At 41.2% G+C, this 23052-nt stretch overlaps 1 long non-coding RNA gene across 1 annotated transcript in view; it reads left to right on the top strand.

Annotated features, from left to right (window-relative positions):
• The first annotated feature begins 7741 nt into the window (after positions 1-7741).
• Positions 7742-23052, top strand: part of Gm39506 — a 36847-nt gene continuing 21536 nt past the window's right edge. The window contains exons 1-2 of the long non-coding RNA XR_882294.2: positions 7742-7809; positions 20765-20891. This is a non-coding gene — a long non-coding RNA (predicted gene, 39506). The remainder of the gene's footprint in view (positions 7810-20764; positions 20892-23052) is intronic.

Here is a 23052-nt window from a genome sequence, read left to right as displayed (position 1 = left end):
GGGTGGAGCTAGGTGAGGTCAGGCGCTGGGAGGATAGGAGTTGTTGTTGCCCTTGCTGCAAGAGGTAGTAGAAGAAGCTAGCAGTTGTTGTAAGTAAAGCAGTTGTTGTAAGAAAAGCTGCAAGAAGGAGAACAAGTAAAGAAGCTGTTGAGTGAACCTGACTTGGTGTCCGTGTCGTTCGCGTCGCCGCTGGCTCGAAGGACCGGGACACATACATACATACTCGAAGGACCGGGACACATACATACATACTCGAAGGACCGGGACACATACATACATACTCGAAGGACCGGGACACATACATACATACATACATACATACATACATACATACATGTGACTATATAAAATGTTAGAAACACAAATGACAGAAAACACGTATTGGTCTTTCTGAAACTGACATCTTTCACTTATACAGTTTTCTCTAATTGAATGCATTTCTCTTAAATGGGGTGAGTTTGTTATACTTTGTGGCTGGAAAATACACCATATTTTTCTTATCTATTCTTCTGCTATTGAACCCCTAGGTTAGTTCCACAATTCAGCTATCATGCATAGAGATGCAATAAACATTAATGTGTGTCCCTGTGGTCTGTCTTTTGGGCGAATACTCAGGAGTGGTGCAGCTGAGTCATACAGTAGACGTACTTTTTTTTTGAAGCTCCATAGTGACAGAGACTTAGAGGCCACACTAGTTTGCATACCCACTAGCAATGTACGATGTTCTCTTTCATGCACATCACACCAGACATGGGCTACTTGTTTTCTTACTGACCAAATTCTAGCTGAATTCAGAAGGAATCTCAAATGTAGCATTCATTTGCATTTCTCTGATACTAGTGAGATTAAACATTTTTCATGGTTATTGGTTGTCTTTTGTGAGCTGTCCTTTGTGAATTGAGCCATTCCTTTTCTTGTTTTACAGTTTAGTATATATACATATATAGTATTTATACATATATTTATACACATATATGTGTATATTATATACTGTATATAGCATACAGTATATAGTATACATAGATATACACACATGTATATTATATTTCTATATACTAACCCTCTGTCAATGTGTAACTGGCAAAGCTCTTCTCCATCCTGCAGGTTATTTACTCGCTGGACAGAATCTTTCTAATTTCTTCAGATCCCAACGGGTCAATTATCTTAATTCCTAAGTGTCCTGTCGAGAAAGTCCTTGCCTATGCCTCTATCTTAAAGTCTTTTCTTTAGTTTTTCCTTTAACAGTTTCAGAGTTTCCTCTCTTGGGTTAAGGTCTTTGATACATTAGGGGTTGCTTCTTTTGCAGGGTCAGAAAAAGAAATCTAGTTTCATTCTATACCTAGATGCCTGATTTTTCTAGCAGTAGTGGTTTAAAAAGCTGCCTTTTCCCCAGTGTGTTTTCGACATTTTTGTCAACAATCAGCTGATTGTTGCTGTATGGGTTTATACCTGGATCTCCTATTCTGTTCCATTGATTTGCAGGTCTGTTTTTGTGCCAGTACCACACTATTTTATTACTATAGCTCTGTTTGAAATCAGATACAGTGATATCTCCAGCATTAGTCTATTTGTTCAGGCTTGCTTTAGCTGTCCAAAGACTTTTGTACTTGTAAACAAATTTTAAGTTTCTGTTTCTATTTCTGTTAGTAGTAGTGGCATTGCGATTTTGATTAAGATTTCATTGAATCCATAGATTGCTTTTGTTAAGGCAATGTAGTGACTGGTTTCGTTTGTCAACTTGACACAAGCTAGAGTCATCTGTGGGGAAAGAGCCTCAATTGAGAAAATGCCTCCATGAGATTCGGCTGTAAAGCAATTTCTCAATTGGTGATCAATGAGGGAGGGCCTAGCCCATGGCAGGTGGTGCCATCCCTGGGCTCTGGGCTGGTTGTTCTGGGCTCTATAAGAAAGCAGGCTGAGCAAGCCATGAGAAACAAGCCAGTAAGCAGCATCCCTCCATGGCCTCTGCATCAGCTTCTGCCTCCAGGTTCCTGCCCTGACTTCTTTCAATAATGGACTAAAGAAGTGTAAGCTAAATATACCCTTTATTCGCTAACTTGATTTTTGGTCATGATGTTTTCATTGCCAGCAATAGAAACCCAAACTAAAACAGGTAGTCATTTGTACAATATTAATTCTTCCAATCTATGAGTATGGGAGCACTTTTCAGTTTTAGACTCTTTAATTTCTATCTTGAATGTTTTAAAGTTTATATTGTAGAGGTATTTAATTTCCTTGATCATTCCATGGTATTTTTTCTTTTTATTAATTTATTATCTCATATTTTTACTGTAGCACTAAAGATCTACAATAAGAGTACTGTATGCCTATACATAATATACTAAATTTATAGGTATATATAATACATGTACATGTAAATATTTATAAATAATATAGTTAGGAATTCATGGTAGATGAAAAAGTATCTTGATAAAGGCAGTAATATAAGATACTAAAGTAAAATCATCTATATCTGGAAAGTAAAGATGTTTTCTAGGCTGACTTGATTTTAAATCATTTAATTTAATATTTAATAACCATGTAAGTGTTGGAGTTTGCTGAAAGACCCTCACTCACAAAGAGCACAGAGACCAAGATTGCTGCAAACTGCAAGAGGTTTATTAATCCAACACATTGGGGCCCCTCAGCACGCAGACCAGAGGAGACCCTGAACAAAGAAAGAACACACTTTTTATACCTTGTAAGGGGCAGATTTAGGCATCAGGGCTAGCTGGCTTATTCTAATTGGTGTGGCAAGTGACCCTTTCAAGTTGGTTTGCATGGGGTGACTATCTTTGGCCTAGTCTCTCACTCTGCCTGCCCTTGTGGTTTTTCACAGCATTGTTTAGTTGGCTAGCTTTCTTACCTGGCTCTGCATCTGGTCTGCTAGTATAGTTTGGGAAGTCCCTTCAGAGGGGGAAGGGGCTGGGTGGTCTTGAATTTATTTTAGATTCTACATAAGCTTTGATTTTGCAAAGATATATTGAGTTAACAGAGAGCTATGCCTATATTAGAACTGTAAATGCATTGCAACTGAACATGAAAATGACTGCTTATGAAACTACTATTGCATGAAGTTCGTATAAGGTTACCCTGATTTTTACTAAATTTAAATTATTTAGGAGATATCTGATAGTAGAAATAATTAAATGAATAAAATTGAAGTTGGTGCCCGCTGTCAATAATATACTTTAAAATTGTAAAGATAACCAAGGTGTTTTTTGTTTATTTTTATTTTTCTTCATTTACATTTCAAATGCTATCCCCAAAGTCCCCTATACTCACCCTGCTCCCCAACCCACCCACTTCCGCAAGGCAATAGTGAAATGAACTATTTCCCTGATTTCTTCCTCAGCATGTTTGATATTGCCATATAGGAAGGATACTGATGTTTTATTTGTTATTTTATTTATTTACATTTCAAATGTTATCCCCCTTTCCGGTTTCCCCTCTGCAACCCCCCTATTCCATCCCCTCTGTCCCCTGCTTACTCCCCTATCCACCTACTCCTGCTTCACCACCCTATCATTCCCCTATGCTGAGTCATCAAGCTTCCACAGGACCAAGGGACTCTTCTCCCATTGATGCCAGATAAGGCCATCCTCTGCTACATATCCAACTGGAGCTATGGGTCCCTCCATGTGTACTCTTTTGGTTCATGGTTCAGTCCCTGGGAGCTCTGGATGGGGGGTCTGCTTGGTTGATATTGTTGTACTTCCTATGGGGTTGTAAACCCCTTCAGCTCCTTTAGTCCTTCCCCTAACTCCTCCATTGTGGTCCCCATGCTCAGTCCGATGGTTGGCAGTGAGCATCTCCATCTGTATTGATCAGGGTTTGGCAGACCCTCTCAGGAGACAGCTATACCAGGCTCCTGTCCATAATCACCTTTTTTTGGTATCAGCAATAGTGACTGCGTTTGGGGTCGGCATATGAGATGGATCCCTAGGTGGGGCAGTCTCTGGATGGCCTTTCCTTCAGTCCCTGCTCCTCTATTTGTCTCTGAATTCCCTTTAGACAGGAGGAAATCTACATTAAAATTTTTGAGATGTGTAAGTGGCCCCATCCCTCAACCAGGGGTGGTGCCTAGCCACTGGATATGGTCTCTACAGTTTCTATCTCTTCTTTGTTGTGTATTTCAGCTTATGTCATTCCCATTGAGTCCTGGGAACCTATTGCTTCCCTGGCATTTGGGACTTTCTAGTGGCTACCCCCAGCTCCCCTTCCTTCACTGCTACACACCTCATTCAATTTTCTGACCCTCTCTGTACTTCTCCACTGTCTCCTCCCACATCTGATCCTGTCCCCCTTTTCCCTCCCCCGTCCTTGGTCCTTCCCTCCCTCTATCTCATGTGATTATTTTGGTCCCCCTTCTAAGTAGGACTAAAGCATCCACACTTTGTTCTTCCTTCTTGAGCTTCACCATAAAGGCTAATATCCAATATATATAAAGAACTCAAGAAGCTAGACTCCAGAAAACCAAATAATCCTATTAAAAATGGGGCATAGACCTAAACAAAGAATTCTCAACTAAGGAATCTTGAATAGTCGAGAAGCACCTAAGGAAATGTTCAACATCCTTAGTCATCAGGGAAATGCAAATCAAAATTGTTGGTATTCTGTCTGGACTCCACCCCCACAGTTACCTGGTAGCATCCAGGTATGCTTTTCCCCACAGTACCTGGAAACAGCTAGGTAGGCCTGCCCCACTATAAAAGGGGCAGCTTGCCCCTCCTCTCTCTTGTTCTCTTACTCCTGTTTCTCTCCCTTGACTCTTGCCCCACTCCCGCTCCCCCTCTCTTCAAGTGGTCATGGCCAGCCTCTACTTCTCTACTCTGCCTTTCTCTTTGCCTTTCTCTCTGCCTCTACTACTCTCTTAACTCCCCTCCCCATGCCCTAAATTAACCATTCTATACTATACCACTGTGTGACTAGTCTCTCAGGGGGGAGGGATGCCTTGGCATGGGCTGGCCGGGAAATCCCCTTCCCCCATACCTCAGCACACCCTCAAAGAACACATTCTTATATTTCTTTATCTTTTTATGATCACAACATTGTTGCACTGTGACTCTGATCTAGAAACTCTGCAGGTTTGCGTCCCACCTCAGCTACCACAAGAGATCCATGCTTGCTAGCCCAGATCTGGTAAGGCCCCCATTACCCACTGGTCAGAGCGACTATCTGTATGGTCCCAGAGACAGTTTCTTTCTCAAGGCTGAGAATTCTAGGCCAGGTCTGGAAGACTGCTGGCTCAGGAACACCAGCTCTGAGAGTTACATTTTCTTTTTCCAGGCTGAAAATTCCAGGCCTGGCCTGGATAACTACTCTTTGACTCAGCAGTGCTGGTGTTCTGTCTGGACTCCACCCCCACAGTTACCTGGCAACAGCCAGGTATGCTCCTCCCCACAGTTACCTGGCACTAGCCAGGTAGGCCTGTCCCACTATAAAAGGGGCCATCCTGTGGCTGGTCCCTCAGGGAGAAGGGATGCCTTGGCATGGGCTGCTGAGGCACCCCTTTTCCCACACCTCACCCTACACCCAGATAGAATACATTCTTATATTCCTTTATCTTTTTATGATCACAACAAAAATGACCCTAAGATCCCATTTCACACCCATCAAAATGGCTAAGATCAAAAACTCAGGTGACAGTAGATGCTGGCGTGGATGTGGAGAAAGAGGAACACTCCTCCATTGTTGGTGGGATTGCAAGTTGGTACAACCACTCTGGAAATCAGTCTGTCAGTTCCTCAGAAAACTGGATCCAGCTATGCCACTCATGGGCATATACCCAGAATACGTTCTATCATATAATAAGGACACATGCTCCACTATGTTCATAGCAGCAGCCTTATTTATAATAGCCAGAAGCTGAAAACAACCTAGATGTCCCTCAACAGAGGAATGGATACAGAAAATGTGGAACATTTACACAATGGGGTACTACTCAGCTATTAAAAACAATGAATTTATGAAATTCTTAGGCAAATGGATGGAACTAGGAAATATCATCTTGAGTGAGGTGAACACAGTCACAAAAGAACATACATTGTATTTACTCACTGATAAGTGGATTTAGGCAAAAAGTTCAGAAAACCTAAGACACAGGCTACTGACTTTTGTATGTTAATTTTATATTCTAACACTTGGCTGTTTTATGAGTTTTCTGGTAGAGTCTTTAGGAACTCGTATGTGAGGAACCATGTTCATCTGCAAATACGGGTGCTTTGGCTTCTTCCAAAATTTTTGGTAAGTAATCTTTACATATATCTTTCACTTTTCTTTTTATGTGATTTATGTTTTTCTAGTATTTTTCCTTTGTGTGCGTGTGCATGCTTGCATGCGTGCATGTGTGCGTACCTTGCCTGCCTGCCCTTTTGTATGCACGTGCATGTGGAGGCCTGAAATTGATGCTGAGAATCTTCTTCCATAGCTGCTTTATGGAAGCAGTGTCTCTGGATGAAACTCAGAGCTTCCAATAAGACTAATCTCACTACCTAGGAGTAGGTATGTCACTGTGGGCATTGGCTTAAGACCTTCACCCTAGCTGCCTGGAAGCCAGTCGTCCACTAGCAGCCTTCAGATGAATATGTGGAACTCTCAGCTTCTCCTGCACCATGTCTGCCTGGATGCTGCCATGTTCCTGCCTTGATGATATTGGACTGAACCTCTGAACCTGTAAGCCAACCTCAATTAAGTGTTGTGTTTTATAAGACTTGCATTGGTCGTGGTGTCTGGTCACAGTAGTAAAACCCTAACTAAGATACAGGCTCACTCAGTGAAACTCAGAGCTGCCAATAAGACTAATCTCACTACCTAGGAATGCTGTCTGCTTTCCAAAGCTGGAATTGGAGATGCCTATGACCACTAGGGGAGCCAAACTCAGTGTAGCAATATATTTTGTTTAGTCTCCTATGACTATACTACCAAAAGATTAGTGCATTTTCTTCTGCTTATTTATTTTTGGTGTTATTCATACTTTTCTTCTCTATTTCTGTGGTGTCTGTATTAGGTTGAATGATACAATGTGCTCATTAGGTGAACTTGTAACTTGTGACAGAGTGATGAAATCTTAAAATCTAAAACTTAGAAAACATGGACCATATCAGAACCATCCTTTTAAAAAGTTTTATTTCCTCCTATGGTGGTTTGAATATGCTTGACCCAGGGAGTGGCACTATTAGGAGGTGTGGCCTTGCTGGAGTAGGTGTGGCCTTGTTGGAGAAAGTGTCTCACTGTTGGGGTGGGCTTTGAGACACTCCCCCTAGCTGGCTGGAAGCCAGTCTTCTCCTGTTTGCCTTCAGAACTCCGAACTCTCAGCTCCTCCTGTGCCATGCCTGCCTGGGTACTGCCATGTTCCCACCTTGATGACAATGGACTGAACCTCTGAACCTGTAGGCCAGCCCCAATTAAATGTTGTCCTGTGAGAGTTACCTTGGCCTTGGTGTCTCTTCTCAGCAGTAAAACCTTAACTAAAACAGACACTGAATTATAACTTTAATTTAAAATGTTTGAGATGCTGAGCTCTATCCTAGGTCCTTATGCACTTTAGGCAGATGTCCGAATACTGAGCTACTTGCAATTTTATTTACCCCACCTATCTTTAAAGGTACTAAAACATACCAAGTATGGAATTGTTGTTTTCCTAATGTTCATGTATTTCCTAATTTTTATATCTCTACGTGTGGAAAAATGACCTTTCTATCCACTATCCTGGCTGATAATTTTCTCTTCCTCTGATGTCATCCAGGTGTTCTGACTCCTGTTGCTGCTTCCGCATTGCTGGAGGACTGATCTCAATCAGTGTAGGAGGTGAGCTGTGTCCTGTTTAAAATCATTCCTGAGTTCCTTTAACCTTTATGACAACTGTCAAACCTAGCCTCATTAGTCTCTCATCACGTATGCCTTTCTCTCCCTTGCAGCACCCTTCGTAATCTCATTGTGTTAAGGGAGAGGAAATGCAGACAGGATATACCTCTGCATTACCACCCTGGGCAGCCTGAGGCATTCACCTTAGCTTTCAGAGGCCTGACTTGGGCCAAATGGGGAGTCATGGCTTCAATGCTGAAAAGAATTCTGGGTCTAGCCTGTACAATAAAGCAGAGTTGGTTATTTTCTTAAAGATTTTTTTATATAAGCTTGAACAGGAGGGTTAAAAAGAAAGGTACTTAGAGGGTGTACAAAGTGGGGGTATGTGTTTCCCAAGAAGGGGAAACAAGATATACTGGACTGTGTCCAAGAAAGAGTAAGCAATTAGTTGTCTCAGCATTAGTCACAACCATCCATTTGATGGCTTGAGTTATATCTCAGGATGTTGCTTTCATATTCATTTCTTCCCTATTTGACAAGAGAGCTACAGGAGGTGGCTCCAGAGATGTATGGGGTGGAATTAGAATCCAATAAGGTAAACTCAGAAGCTGCAAGGGTCACACAGAGTATTTAGTACATGTCCTTCCTCTTCTTTAAAATTCACTTTCCATCCCCATCACAGCCCCCTCCCTCCTCTCTTCCCAGCCCTACCCTTATAAATCCCTCCCCATCAGCCCCTCACCTTCTTCTCACAGAAGGGGAGCCCTTCTCTTTTGAGTACTACCACACCCTGCCCTGGGGCATCTAGTCCCAGTAGGATTAGGCACTGAGGCCCAATCAGGCAGTACAGGTTGAGGGAAGGGGATCCAAAGGCAGGCAACAGAGTCAGAGACTTTCTACTACTGCTCTACCAGTCAGGGGACCCACATGAAGACCAAGCTGTACATCTGTTACAAATATGTAGGGAGCCTAGATTCAGTTCCTGTATGCTTGCTAGTTGGTGGTCCAGGCTCTGTAAACCCCCATGGTCCCAGGTTAGTTGACTCTGTGGATCTTCTTATGGTGTTCTTGACCCCTCCAACTTGTTCATTTCTATCCTCCACCCTTCCATAAGACTCCCCAGGCTCTGCCTGATGTTTGGCTGTGGTTCTCTGCATCTGTTTCCATGTGCTGCTGGGTGAAACCTCTCAGGAGACAGTTATGCTAGGCTTCTGTCTGCAAGCGTAGCAGAGTATCATTAATAGTGTCAGGGGTTGGCTCTCTTCCATGGTATGAGTCTCAAGTTAAGGCAGTCATTAGTTGGTTGTTCCCTCAGTCTTCAATCTATCTTTATTTCTGCACATCTTATAGGCAAAACAAATTTTGGGTTGAAGGTTTTGTGGGGGGATTGTTGTCTCTTTCCCTCCTCTGGAAGTCATCTCTTACTGAAGGAGGTGGCCACCTCAGTCTCTATATTGCCCTTTTGTGGGAATCTCAGCTAGGGTCACCCCCATAGACTCCCCATATCCTCTTCAATCCCAGGCCTCTAGCTTGTCCCAGAGATGCCCTCCATTACCAATTTCCATTCTCACCTACAACCCTGTCTCACCACCACACACCTGATAGCCATTCCTGTTCCTCTGCTTAACCCCTCTCCTATCCAATTCCCTCTCTCCATCCATCTCAGATGAGTATTAAGTTTCCCCCTCTGAGTGAGATTGATACATCCTCCCTTGGAACCTTCTTAGTATCCAGTTTTTTGGGTCTGTGGATTGTAATGTGGATATCCTGCACTTTATGGTTAATGCCCACGTATAGGTGAGTACATGCTATATGTCTCTTTCTGGTTCTGTATTATGTCAATCAGGATGATATTCTCATGTTCCATCCATTTACCTACCATATTCATGATGTCTTTATTTTTAATAGCTGTGTAGTACTCCATTGTGCAGATGTACCACATTTTTCTTATCTATTCTTCAGTTGGGGGAAATTTACATTGTTTCCAGTTTCTGACTATTTTGAATAAAACTGCTATGAATATAGCTGAGAAAGTGTCCTTGTATATGCCCAGGAGTGGTATAGCTGGGTCTTCAGGTAGAACTATTTCCAATTTTCTGAGGAACCTCCAGATTGATTTCCAGAGTAACTGTACAACTTTGCAATACAACCAGCAATGAAAGAATATTCCCTTGCTGTGCATCCTCACCAGCATGTGCTATGACTTGAGTTTTTGATCTTAGCCATTCTACCAGTATAAGATGGGGAATCTCGTAGTTGTTTTGATTTGAATTTCCCTGATGACTAAGGACTTTGAACATTTCTTTAAGTTTTTCTTGGCTATTTGAGATTTCTCGGTTGAGAATTCTCTGTTTAGATCTGTACTCCATTTCAAAATTGGGTTATTTGGATTGTGGGTGCCTAATTTCTTGAGTTCTTTATAAATTTTGGATCTGTCAGATGTAGGGTTGGTAAAGATCCTTTCCCAATCTGTAGGCTGCCATTTTGTCCTACTGAGTGTCTTTTGCCTTACAGAAGCTTTTTCAGTTTCATGAGGTCCCATTTATCAATTGTTGATCTTAGAGCCTGAGCCATTGGTGTTCTGTTCAGAAAATTGTCTCCTCTACCAGTGAGTTCAAGGCTATTCCCCACTTTCTGTTCTATTAGATTAAGTGTATTTGGCTTTATGTTGAGGTCCTTGATCCATTTGGAAGTAAGTTTTGTGCAAGGTGTTAAAAATGGATCTATTTGCATTCTCTACAATCAGACATACAGTTAGACCAGCACCATGTGTTGAAGCTTTATTTTTTCCATTGTATGATTTTGGCTTCTTTGTCAACAACCAAGTGTCCACAAGTGTGTGAGTTTATTTCAGGGTCATTGATTTAATTCTATTGATCAACCTGTTTGTTCCTATACCAATACCATGCTTTCGTTGAGATTTTTGCTGAGATTGCTAGACAAATTCAGGTTTATGACTGGGAAGGGAGATGGTCTTAAGTTGTGAATTGTGCTGGATTCTTGCTGGTGAGAGGCTTCATCTAGATGCCTGGGTGAAGGGCTTCTTTCTTTCCTTAACGATTTAACTTCTTTTCTCTGGACTCTCACTTGGTAACATCAGGAACCTCTGCTTTCTGAGTTAGTCACTCCCTACATCAAACTTGGCTTACTTTGTGCAGCAATGGACATGTTGTACTTTTGTAAAAAACTGAGTTAAATGGCAACTATTTCCTAGCATTCTCCTACAATGGGGCATCAAGCATTCACAGGACCAAGGGCTCCTCCTCCCACTGATGTCTGACAAGGCCATCCTCTGCTACATATGTGATTGGAGCCATGAGTCCCTCCATGTGTAATCTTTGATTGGTGGTTTAGTCCCTGGTAGCTCTGGGGGTACTGGTTAGTTCATATTTTTCTTCCTCCTATGGGGCTGCAAACCCCTTCAGCTCCTTGGGACCAGGAAGCAGGAGTGGGTGGGCTGGTGAGCAGGGGGACGGGGGGGGGTAGGGGTTTTTGGAGGGGAAACCAAGAAAAGGGATAACGTTTGAAATGTAAATAAAAAAACCTAATAAAAAAGGCAACTAGTTTAGAGTCACCTTTTTCCTGCCAACTTTCCTCAATTACTTTCTCCAAATCACTTTGGTTTTGAGGCTGCTTAGTATACCTCAAGCACCCACGCTTCTTTCTGTTGTTTCAGATTGTCTTCATCTCATTATCCATCTTTCACATTTATTACACTGACTACATATACATCTACATCTACATATACATCTACATCCTACAAACATATATTTCCTCTTTCTCTTTTTCTTTTTCTTCTCCTTCATCTTCCTCCACCATTTCCTCTTCATGTGTCATCTCCTCTTTCTTTCCCCATTTCTTTCTCCCTTCCATCACTACTCTCTTATTTTGTTCTTTTTTTTTTTTTAAACTGGATTTTACTATGTTACCAAGGCTGGTCTTGAACTTCCTAAGTAGTTGGGATTACAGGTGTTTATGAAACACTCTACTCAGTTCCCTTTTTTTTCTTTTTCCATTTTTCAAAAAAAGCAAAGTGAATCATATATTTAAACTATATATTTATTGATTGGGTTTAATATCTGTTAGTATTTTGATATATTTACTTGAATTGTGAGGTTTTTGTTGAGTTATTTAAAGTAAATTATAAATGTCTTTATGCACCCACACTAAATATTTCCATATGGTTCTCTTTAAAAAGACATATGCCTACTTAACTGAAATATCATTATCTTACTAAATAGGTTTTTGTTTTTTGTTTTGTTTTTTCAAAACAAGGTTTCTCTGTATAGCCCTGGCTGTTCTGGAACTCACTCTGTAGATCAGGCTGGCCTTGAACTCAGAGACCCACCTGCCTCTGCCTCCTAAGTGATGGCCTTTACTAAATAGGGCAGTAGAAATTCCCTATAGCTTCTAATACGTACTTTAACTTCTAGGTCTAGGTCTCTTCTCCTTATCATAGATTCTGAAGTAGCAACAGATATGAACACGTTTCTAGCAACAACTGAGGCAAGATGTGTACATTCAAAGTACTCAAAGGAACAGAGGCTTTTGAGGCACTGTCTATCAATTATAATGCGTTTCAATTTGCAGATGAAGTACAAAAAATAATAAAAGCCAAGGAAAAATGTTAAGATAAAAATAGTTGTCTACTTTTTACTTTCTAGTTTAATTTTTTTCCTTTTAAAATTTTCTCACATTACATCCTTACCATAGTTACCATGTTCTTCCTGTATGCTTAGATTTTTTTTAAAAACCTACTTTTAATAATGGTACTTATATGCTTTAATCTCCTTTCTAGTCCACCATGCACCAGAGGTAGTGGAAAGGAAAGGTTAATAGTGCAAAGACCGATGTGTGCCTGTTTAGAAATAGTTCTGCATAGCAGCAAATCCAATCTGCATTGTCAGGGTATCCGCAGTTCAGTTCACACAAATCATCATCATCATCATCATCATCAGCAGCAGCAGCAGCATTATCAGCATCATCATCATCATCATCATCATCATCAGCAGCAGCAGCAGCAGCAGCAGTTCCATCCACTTACAACCAACATTCTCAAATCAGCAACAGCAGTTGGAGCCAGAAGATACTGCAAGACTGCCAATCAGCTCCAGTCTGCAGAAGTGACAAGAAGCCACTGGAACACCACCAGAAGTTCTTTGATGGCGTTTCTCTATGAAGTCACAACAAAGGATGACTAGCAAACAGTGGCAAGGCAAACCAATACCACAAAGTCTCGTCCATTGTCTATTGGGTTATATTTATAATCTTTTCAAACATCACGAGTTCTCTCAAGGCTCTAGCAAAACATCCCATGCCCCTTTTCTAGGATACCTATGGGGAAACACCATGTGTCTGTTCTCAGCAAAAGAGCCTCTCATAAGACAGTTTCCAGAAAAAAAATCACAGGACACAACTGAGCCTCCAATGAAACCAGAAATTTCTACTTTGCCTCCCTTCTCCCTAGTCTCTCCTTCCCACCTCCTCCAGATGCACTTCTACCCATACCTTCACCTCCTCACAGAAAAGAGGAAGCCTCCAAGGAACACAAAGCAAACACGGTATGACAAGCTATATATAAGACCCGGCACATAGCATCACGTCAAGGCTGCTCAAGGCATCCAGTAGGAGCAAAAGGGTTATAAGTAGTGAGAGGACAAATAAAAAGGAGGGCTTAAGGAGGAACTCAAGGATCTCCCTGGGAAGGGGAAGAAGAATAAATTTCAAGGTGGACTAGGGGAGGGTTAGAAGTAGGAAGAATCATGTGTAGGGGAGGGAGGGAGGGAATACTTAGAGAAAAGACTAGAATTAGAGGGCATTTCAGGGGCAAGGTAGAAACCTAGTTAAATGGAAACTCCATCGTATCTACTAGAGTAATCTTAGCAAAACCTCCTAGTAATGGGGGCCATGGAGACTGAACCAGCCATCTTCTGTAAACAGGCAGGATCTCAAATGGAGGGATTGGGACACCAATCCAGCCACAAAACCTTTGACCTACAGTTTGTCCTGCCTTCAGAGTGTTCTGGAACTGGAGCCTAGCATAATAATGGTCCTCTGAGAGACTAGAGAGGCTTCATCCAGCAACTGATGGGAGCAGATGCAGAGTCCTACAGCCAAACATTAGAAGAAGCTCAGAGAGTCCTGCTGAGGAGGAGCAGGCTGGATTGGAGGAGCCCGAAGGGTCAGGGATGCCATGAGAGCACAGCCCATAGAATCAACTGACTGGGACTAATGGGAACTGACAGAGATAAGGGAACCTGTAGGAAAGGGTCTGACCCAGGTCCTCTGCATATGTTCTGTGACTGGGTAGCTTGCTGTTCTTATGGGAATCCTAACAGAGGGAGCAGGGGCTGTCCCTGACCCACTTAATTTTTAGTATGGAAAAAGTTAAATAATATGTAAAAGTAGAGAGAATATAAAATGATTTTCCAGGAAAACAGTGCTGATCATAAACCATTATCAGCCCGTGGAAGGTTGTTACCATCTTCCAAACTGAAACCAATACCAGTATCTTTTTATTCATCTGTAGTTTCTCACATTCCCATACAAGATAGATACTATTTGAAAAACAGAGTAGCCATACCATTATTATGCCTAACAGCATTTCCTCAATTTTATTTCATCCCATTTAGCCTTTTTTTTTTTTTTTTTGGTATTGTTTAGTAGCTTGAAAGTTCTATATGAGGAAGTCAGCATGAAGAACGCTTGATAAACAGTAGCCATCCCTGACCATAACTGCCCCCTTTACCTGACTTGGCAAGCATTCCAAACCACATAGCAAGCTAAACATTTTGTGCTGGCCATTGACCCCAGGCTGTTCCTTAACTGATATTTGTCTCATTAATAAAGATTTTTTTCATAAGGTCTCTCCACATAGCCCTGGCTGTCCTGGGATTTGCTATGTATATCAGACTTGTCTTGAAATCACAGAGATATACCTGCTTCTGGCTCCCAAATGCTGAGATTAAATGTATGTGCCACTACACCCAGCTAATAGTTCATTTGTTTGTTTATGAGATGGCCACATACATCCTGGTTGCCTGCAGGCCATGTATATTTGCAGCAGCAACAACAACCAAGCAAACAAAACCCCAAAATGCATTATTGCATACTATTAAGATCAGTGAACTAAAATTTAGCAGTATAATTTTACAAAGGTGACATTCTAGAAAATGGCAGTGTCACTGAAATAAAAACAAAACTCTCACTATAGCCATAGACCTCCCAAATCACAACCAGGTCACTGAGTATAGTGAAATTAATTTCACTGTGGCTAAAAAGATGGCTCAGCAGTTAACAACACTGACTGCTGCTCTTCCAGGGGACCTGAGTTCAGGTTCCAGCACATGAATGATGGCTCACAATCAGTTCTAGGGCGCCTGGTGCTCTCTTCTGGCCCCTCAGGCTCCAGGCACGCAAATGGTGCACAGACATATAAGTAGACAAACACTCATACACATAAAATAAGGCAAATAAAGCTTTAAAGCTTTAATGTCATTATTGAAATTAACTGAACGTTTATTTGTGTCTGCAAGGGACTTGAAACTGACTGTGCAGCCTGAAATAGCCTCAAACAACCATTCTGCCCCAAGATACTGCTAAAATATTTTTTTAAATATAAACAAAACTTAAGAATTAACTTGGCAGCTGTGATTTCTTGTATTTACTTCAATATGTTTCTTTTTGTTTTATTTTTTGAGATTATAAGTATAATATTTCTCCCTTCACTCTCCTCCCACCAAATCCTCCTATATAATTCTTCCTACTTTCCTTCAAATTCATGGTCTCTTTCTCATTAATTGTTTATATATATATATATATATATATATATATATATATATATATATGATATATAATATATATATGGATATAAATACATATTCCTAAGTAACCTGCTCAGTCTGTATAATACTACATATATATATATATATAAACAATTAATATATATATATCCAGGGCTGACCATTCATTATTGGATAACCAGTTAGTGTGCTCTTGCCAGGGGAAGAGTGTTTCTCTTGCTCCCAGCTTTCCTCTGTTGCCTATAGTTCTTTGTGTAGAGCTGGGGCCTATGGGCTTTCTCTTGCCCACTTTTTTAATTGATTTTGTTCAGGTCATGTTCAGGCTGTCATATTGCTGCGACATTGTGGGCGTAGCTTTTTAAAGAAAAGTTAACAACAAAAAAAGGAGAGATGAATCTGTGTTGTAGATTTTTAGTCTGTTTGTTGTCTTTTGTTGTTATGGTTGTTTTAAAATATTTGTTGCTCTTCATAATCCAAAAGAGCAGAAAGAAGGAGCCAGGTGATATGCAAAGAACAATTAGCAAAGCATAAAGTGTTTTCTGGCCAAGTGTGTATACATGGGATGCACAGCCCTCAACAGAAACATGAAGTGGCTCATGTGTGACAAACACAGGGTAGAACTGGGCCCCATGACAAATTTCTTTCAGTAAGTTGACCATTGTAGTTTGCTTTGCCACAGTTAAACCAACAATAACAAAATGTTCTACTTCAATGAAAAAAAATCTATGAAGACTAATGTTGTATTTCCCTCCAAGAGTGTTTACCTAGCACATGCATGGCCCTGAAGTGAATGTTCGGCACAATATAGACATAATGTCTCAAGTATAGAGACAGTAGGGGGTCATCTTCAAAGTGACTTGAAAAAGGAAATGTTGTAGTAGCTGAGTTCTAAAACCAAACTAGGATAGCCTGTGAAGGTGAGAACCAGTCCTAGTTTTCAGTGTTTGTATTGCAACTCTGTCTCTCTGAAACACTGTGGTCAGACCAAGGTGTTAAACAACAATGTGTGGTCGAAGGAGGGAACAGCTCCTACAAAAAGAACGTTGTGTTACAAAAAGTCTTTAGGGTGCTCATAGGAAAGGGAGTGGGCCAACAGACATGTTGATTTTGCTTTGTAATGTGTTGACTACAGAGTCAGAACTTCATGCTTGCAAATCTCACACTCTTCCCTGTGTCTGGCTCTGATTCATTGGTGTGACTTCTACAGAGTAGACCCGGGACTGATTTGCATAATCAAAAATGGTGGGGGTGGATAAAAGAGACAGGCTTGAAATCCTTTTCACTGGATTTTCTCTGAACAGAGGTACCTGTTTCCTGAACTGTTATATTTGGTAGATCACTGGCGCCCTGGATGTTTCTTGTGCTCCTCTGGCCAGCCCTGCACAGTCCCCAGGACAGTTTCCTAGACCCTGACCACCCAGACTAAGTGACCCTGGGAGAAGGTAGAAAAGGCCATGTTATCCTCACTCCCTGTAGGCAGCATCAGGGAGTTTCCAGCAGGATGTCTAGAGCACTCTGCAGATGTGACTCCTGGCCTTTTGCTTTGAAGTTTGTCTCTGTTTGGGTTTGAGCAGAGATTAGTGTATGCTGTACTGTGAGGTCCTGATTCAGACTAGAGTGGGGCTCAGAGAGAGGGAAATTTTGCTCCTGAGAAGCTCAGTGGTCATATAGTACGTTGAAAGGTTAAACGAAAGTCTTGCCAATGGCCTGCAAACCCCAAAGCCAGTCTGAGCTCCCTCTTCTCTGCCACTAATTGTTCTAACACTGTTATCCACTCCCTCTCCCTTTTCTTTCACCTTCCTTACTTCAGTCATGTTTGCTTGTTGATTGTTTCTCAACTCCACATTGACCTTGGCGTCCTTGAAATTGTTCCCTTTGCCTGGAACCCTCTCTCCTGAGTGCTCTCGCGGTTTGTCTTTTGACTCTCTCTCCTCTCCACTTGCTGAGGTTGCTTCTGATCCTCTTCTGACTGCACCACTCCCCGCCCTACACTCTTCACTCTTTCCTTCTGCACTTACCATGGATTAGCTTCCTCTTCATGGCTTGCAAAACTTGCTTTTATCTGTACTCCAGGACTACCTGCTCACATTCACATCAATCACTAATGAAGAAAATGGTCCAAACACTGACCTATAAGACAATCTTATGGAGGCATTTTCTCAGTTGTGAATCCCTTTTTCCAAAATGACTCTAGCAGAATTAAGCTGACATGAAACACCCTTCAGTGTTCTTTGTAGGGCAGGAGTTCTTCTGTTTTTGTTTGTATAAGTTCTTACCTCTCCTTCATATCAGAAAGACAACTTCCTTGAGTACAGTGTCTTAGCTAATCGGGCGATTTAAACAAAGACATTAGAGGTATGTGTATCACTTACCCCTTTTTTTCTTACCCTGTAGTAAAAGACCATGATCAAGGCAACTTATAAAACAGAGTTCATTTGTGCTTATGGTTTAAGAGGGATAACAGTCATTTGTGGCAAGAGGCATTGCAACAAGTGACAAGCATGGCAGGAGGAGCTTACATCTCAAATCAGGCAACAGAGAGTACACACTAGGATTGGTGTGATACTATACAACCTCAAAGCCTGTCCACAGTGATGTAGATCCTTCAACAAGACCACACCTCCATAAGCCTCCCTAAATGGTTCCATTAATTGGAAAGTCTGAAACCCACACATCATTTTATAAAATGTTTCATTTTATGTGTATGAGTGATTTTTCCTGCATGTGGGGGCAGTGCCAACGGAAACAGAAGAAAATGTTGGATACCCCAGAACTGGAGCTACAGATGGGTGCTGGCTACCATAAGGTGTTGAGAATTGAACCCAGGTGCTGTGGAAGAGCAGCAAATGCTCTTAACCACTGAACCATTTCTCCAGTCCCACCACATCATTTTATAATCCATGACACACAATGCAAGCTGAGCACCACCTGGCTGAAGAGGTATGCATTTGCAGCATCAATCGCTACATACTGAATTTCCTTAATGTTGAGCAGTGGCTTCTGTAACAGACCTTGTACAGTAACAGTACCAAGCCAAAGCTGGTACTGAGCTGGTTATAAGCAACAGTAAGCCTGCAAATTCCCATGATCTTGTTGCACAGGCAAGACAGAGCCATAATATGGAGAAATAAGTTTCACAGAACACATTACCTTCCATGTTTATTTGTTCCAGACAAGGTTTCTCTGTATAGCCCTGGCTGGCCTGGAACTTGCTCTGTAGACGAGGCTGACCTTGAATTCACAGAGGTCCACCTGCTTCAGCCTCCCAAGTGCTGGGATTAAAGGGGTGAGCCACCACCACTCAGCATACATTATCTTCCTTAACTACAGCTACAATGGTGATTTTTAAAAATATACCTCAAGAAGCTAACATGAAATGGTTCTATGTATTTGTCATCAGGTGAATTCATTGCAATTCCTGTCCTGTCTTAGAAACACAGGCAAGTAGGGGTTCACATAAATAGTATAGTGATACTAGTACTTCATTCATCACATAGAACTGTAGAAACAAAGGCTAATAGGTTTCCTAAATTAGTGATGGCCATGTATTTTCTAGCTGTCTTGACAACAGAGGATGTGGGAGGATCATAGTCTCCTGTGTAGTGGTATATAAAAGGCCCAAGAAATGCAATCACTTCCACTATCAATGAACACTTATGTCTGAGCCTCCAGGACTTAGAGTTCTGTTTTAAATTGTTTCCTATCTTGTTTCTCTTTGCTGGGATCCTTGGTGAGAGGCTCCATCCAGATGCCTGGGTGAAGGGCTTCTTTCCTTCCTTATGTCCTTCAATTTTCCCTGCTCTTCTATTCTGCCTTAATTATCTCATCTTCTTTCTCCGGACTCTCACTTGATACATCAGGGACTTCTGCTTTCAGAGCTAGCCACTCCCTACATCCAGCTTGGGATTACTTTTTCAATAAACCATTGTTGTTCTCTTCAGTTGTTACTATGGTCATCGTGCATTCTTGGAAGAATTATGTCTTTCTGAGAGAACCAGGTTCTGATGGCAGCCCAGGACTTAGTGACACCTGTTCCCCAGCCACCCCCTTAATGCTACAACTTCAATTACATTAGCTGTACAAAATATTTTGTCCTACAGTTCCTAACAAGTCTAGTCAGTTTGCTACTCAGCCTTGTGTTATATTATATGCAGCCTTCTCTAGCTAAATTTTACTATATGTAACTTAATATTTCCTAAGTAAGTTTATTAGTAGATTTTTATGACAGTGGTTCTCAGCATTGCTAATGCTATGACCCTTTAATACAGTTCCTCATGTTGAAGTGACCTGCAACCATAAAATTATTCTTGTTGCTACTTTATAACTGTAATTTTGCTACTGTTATGAATCATAATATAAACATCTGATAGGCAGGATATTTGATGTATGACCTCCATGAAAGGGTTCCACCAGGTCTTGAAACCCCTGCCCCTTTATAACATCAATTTATCACTCCTGACCTCTCTTAACAATCATAAATGTATATGCAGCAAACAACACAATGCCAAGTCATAACTCTGAGAAAGTTTGAAAAGAATATAGTTTTAAAATAGTAGTTGAAACTTTCAAATTCCTACTTCAACAACACAATATGTATAAAAAGGATAAGTAAAAAACCAGACAAACCAAACCAAATATAAACAACTAGACCTAACAGATAGACATATACAGAATTCCACTCACTGGAAGATATATATATATATATATATATATATATATATTGTTTCAATGAGAATGGCCCCCATAGTCTCATTTATTTGAATGCTTGGTCACAGTTGTTGGAACTGTTTGAGAAAGATTAGGAAGTGTAGCCTTGTTGGAGAATGTGTGTCACTGGTGGCAGGTTCTAAGGGTCCAAAAGCCCAAACCATTCCCAGGTAGCTAGCTCTCTTTGCTTCATGCTTGTGGATCAAGATATATATTCTCAGGGACTACTCTAGTGCCATGACTACCAGCCAGTCAGCCAGTGGCCTACTCCTTGCCAGGATGGTCATGGACTTTACCCCTCTGAAACTGTAAGCTCCAAATACAGCATTTTTTTTTACAAGTTGCTTGGTTGTGGTATCTTTTTGCAGCAATCAAAAAGTAATTAAGACAGGAATTGGTACTAGGGAATAGGTTATTGCTGTGATAAGCCTGGTCATGTTGTTTTTCAGAAAAATATGGAAGACTTTGGGATTTCAAATTAGCTAAGTGGCTGAAAACTGTAAACCAGACTTAATGAGCCATCCTAGGATACAGTTGTTGCCAGCTGTTTTGTTGAGCTTCGCCCTTCTGACTGAGGTAAGAGAAAATGTTGAAGTTGTTTTGATTTGTATTTGCCTAATTGCTGGGGATGGTGAACACTTTTCAAGATATTCCTTAGCCACGTCCCCTTCTTTTGAGAACTCTCTGTTCAGGTCTCAGGCCTCTTTTTTTCTTTTCTTGGGGTGTGTGTGTATTTTAACTTATAGGTTATAGTCCATCGTGGAATGAAGTCAGAGCAGTAACTCAAGCAGAAATTTAAAGCAAAAACCATGGAAGAATGCTGCTTGCTGGTTCACTTGTCCAGGCTCATGCTTAGTTATCTAGCTTCCACATACAGCCCAAGACTACCTGCCCAGGGCATGGTACCACCATGCATATCCCATGACTTTAAGTATGATCATCTGGAGTAGCAGCAAGCACCTTTATCCACTGAGCCATTTTGTTGGCCCCTAGCACTGGAATTTTTTGTTAAGGTTTACATGCATAAAATAAGTACATCATCATTTTGCAACTAGGTTAATCAGTAGATCCCTTTCTTCCTATTCCATTTATACTTTCCCAGTAAAATTATATTGAGTACATTAAAAAGTCTACACCGCCACTTCTCTCCGCCTTTCCACAGTACCTAAAACACAGGGAGAAGTCTTTCTGTGTTACACAACCATCCTCTCCCCTATGTCTCTTCCCTTTCATGTATATTAGACTCCTGACTTGAAAGGAAGTGCTCTGTTATTCAGAGCAGGCTCAAGTTTGCTCCTGGGGAATTGAAAAATGAGGAGATTGGTTCTGTACAAGTACCTCAGCACCTGGAGCCATGCTCTAATCCACAAAGTACCCCAAAATCTGAAAAGAGTTTTCCAGATGTGTTCCCAGACTACTTTTGAGGTTTCCTGAGCTTTGACTGATTGCACGCGGCACGTCCTGGTATCAAAGGTCTAAGTCACAGACTAGAATGAGTACTCTTTTACTGAGCCCCAGCATAGGCACTTGCACATGAGTTAGCACCACTTGTAAAAAGGCCTTGTTATAAGCCCAGGGATCAGAGAAAGAGTCCGCTGAGGATATCTGTCTCCAATAGGAGAGAGGTAAATGTAAAAGGATAGCGATGTCTCATTCTATAGCACAGCACCAAGCAGCACAAACCTCCCACACTCCTTTAGGCCATGCTAGTTTGTCTACAGAATACTGCAGTAACCAACTGATTTAAGCACATGCGTCAAGGTAAATTGGCTTCACAGAAACTTTATCCCGCAGGCAATAGCAGTTGTTAAGGAGGTATTTTATACTCCATGTGCTTTTTGTTCTCTCTTATCAATTACAAAGTTAACTGTATGAGAGATGGACCACAAGGGAAAAGGAAGCTTTAAGAACTACTCTGTTTATGGAAGGACCCAAATCATGTAATCTAAAAGTTAATTTCCTTCCCAGTCACTATTTCCTTCATACGGATTTGTAATCCTTGATAACCTATAGAACACTGGCATCCTGGGAACCCACAGGTTACTCCAGCCAGGAAGTAGGTAGGATAATTACAGATCTTAAGCTCTCCTCCTCTTCCTCCAGTCTCATCCCCACTTCTGTAGCAGATCACTTGCTGCAGTCTCTTCTTACTCTCTGCCCCCATTTCCAGGAGACTAAACAGTACCGGGTAGAATACAACTTGCTTTCGTCCCCTTAGTAGATACCTTCAGTGACCCACCCCAAATTCCTAGCCTATTCTTTTTTTGTCCCCCACCCTCCAGCCTATTCTTATTTAAGTGTTAGCTCCCAATACATACAAACACATTTTACCTCGGAGCCTCAGTGGCCATATATATCAGGAACCCAGAAGAATTTCCTATCAGGCAGTTGCCACATCCTTCTAAGCACATGCGTCAAGGTAAGAACTAGAGAGAAGACAGAAACCAAGGGAAAAAAACACCCACCCAAACAAGACAAGACTGGATAATAGCACCTAGAATTATACTCTTCTCAAAACCCAGATGCCTAGATGACAGTATAAAAATGCAATTATTAAGAGCCATAACAATATGTCCCCAATAAAGCCCAGAAACCCTAACAGAGCAGGTCCTGAGTATTGCAACACAGCTGAAGTACAAGAAAAAGACCTTAAAATAGCCTTAATGAATATGATAGAGGTCCTTAAAGAGGAAACAAATATATGAAAAAACATATAAACAATGGGAGGAAATAAATA

The sequence above is a fragment of the Mus musculus genome, chromosome X, assembly GCF_000001635.26.
Source record: "Mus musculus strain C57BL/6J chromosome X, GRCm38.p6 C57BL/6J".
Classification (NCBI taxonomy): Eukaryota; Metazoa; Chordata; class Mammalia; order Rodentia; family Muridae; genus Mus; species Mus musculus.
This window is presented reverse-complemented; position numbering and strand designations above follow the sequence as displayed.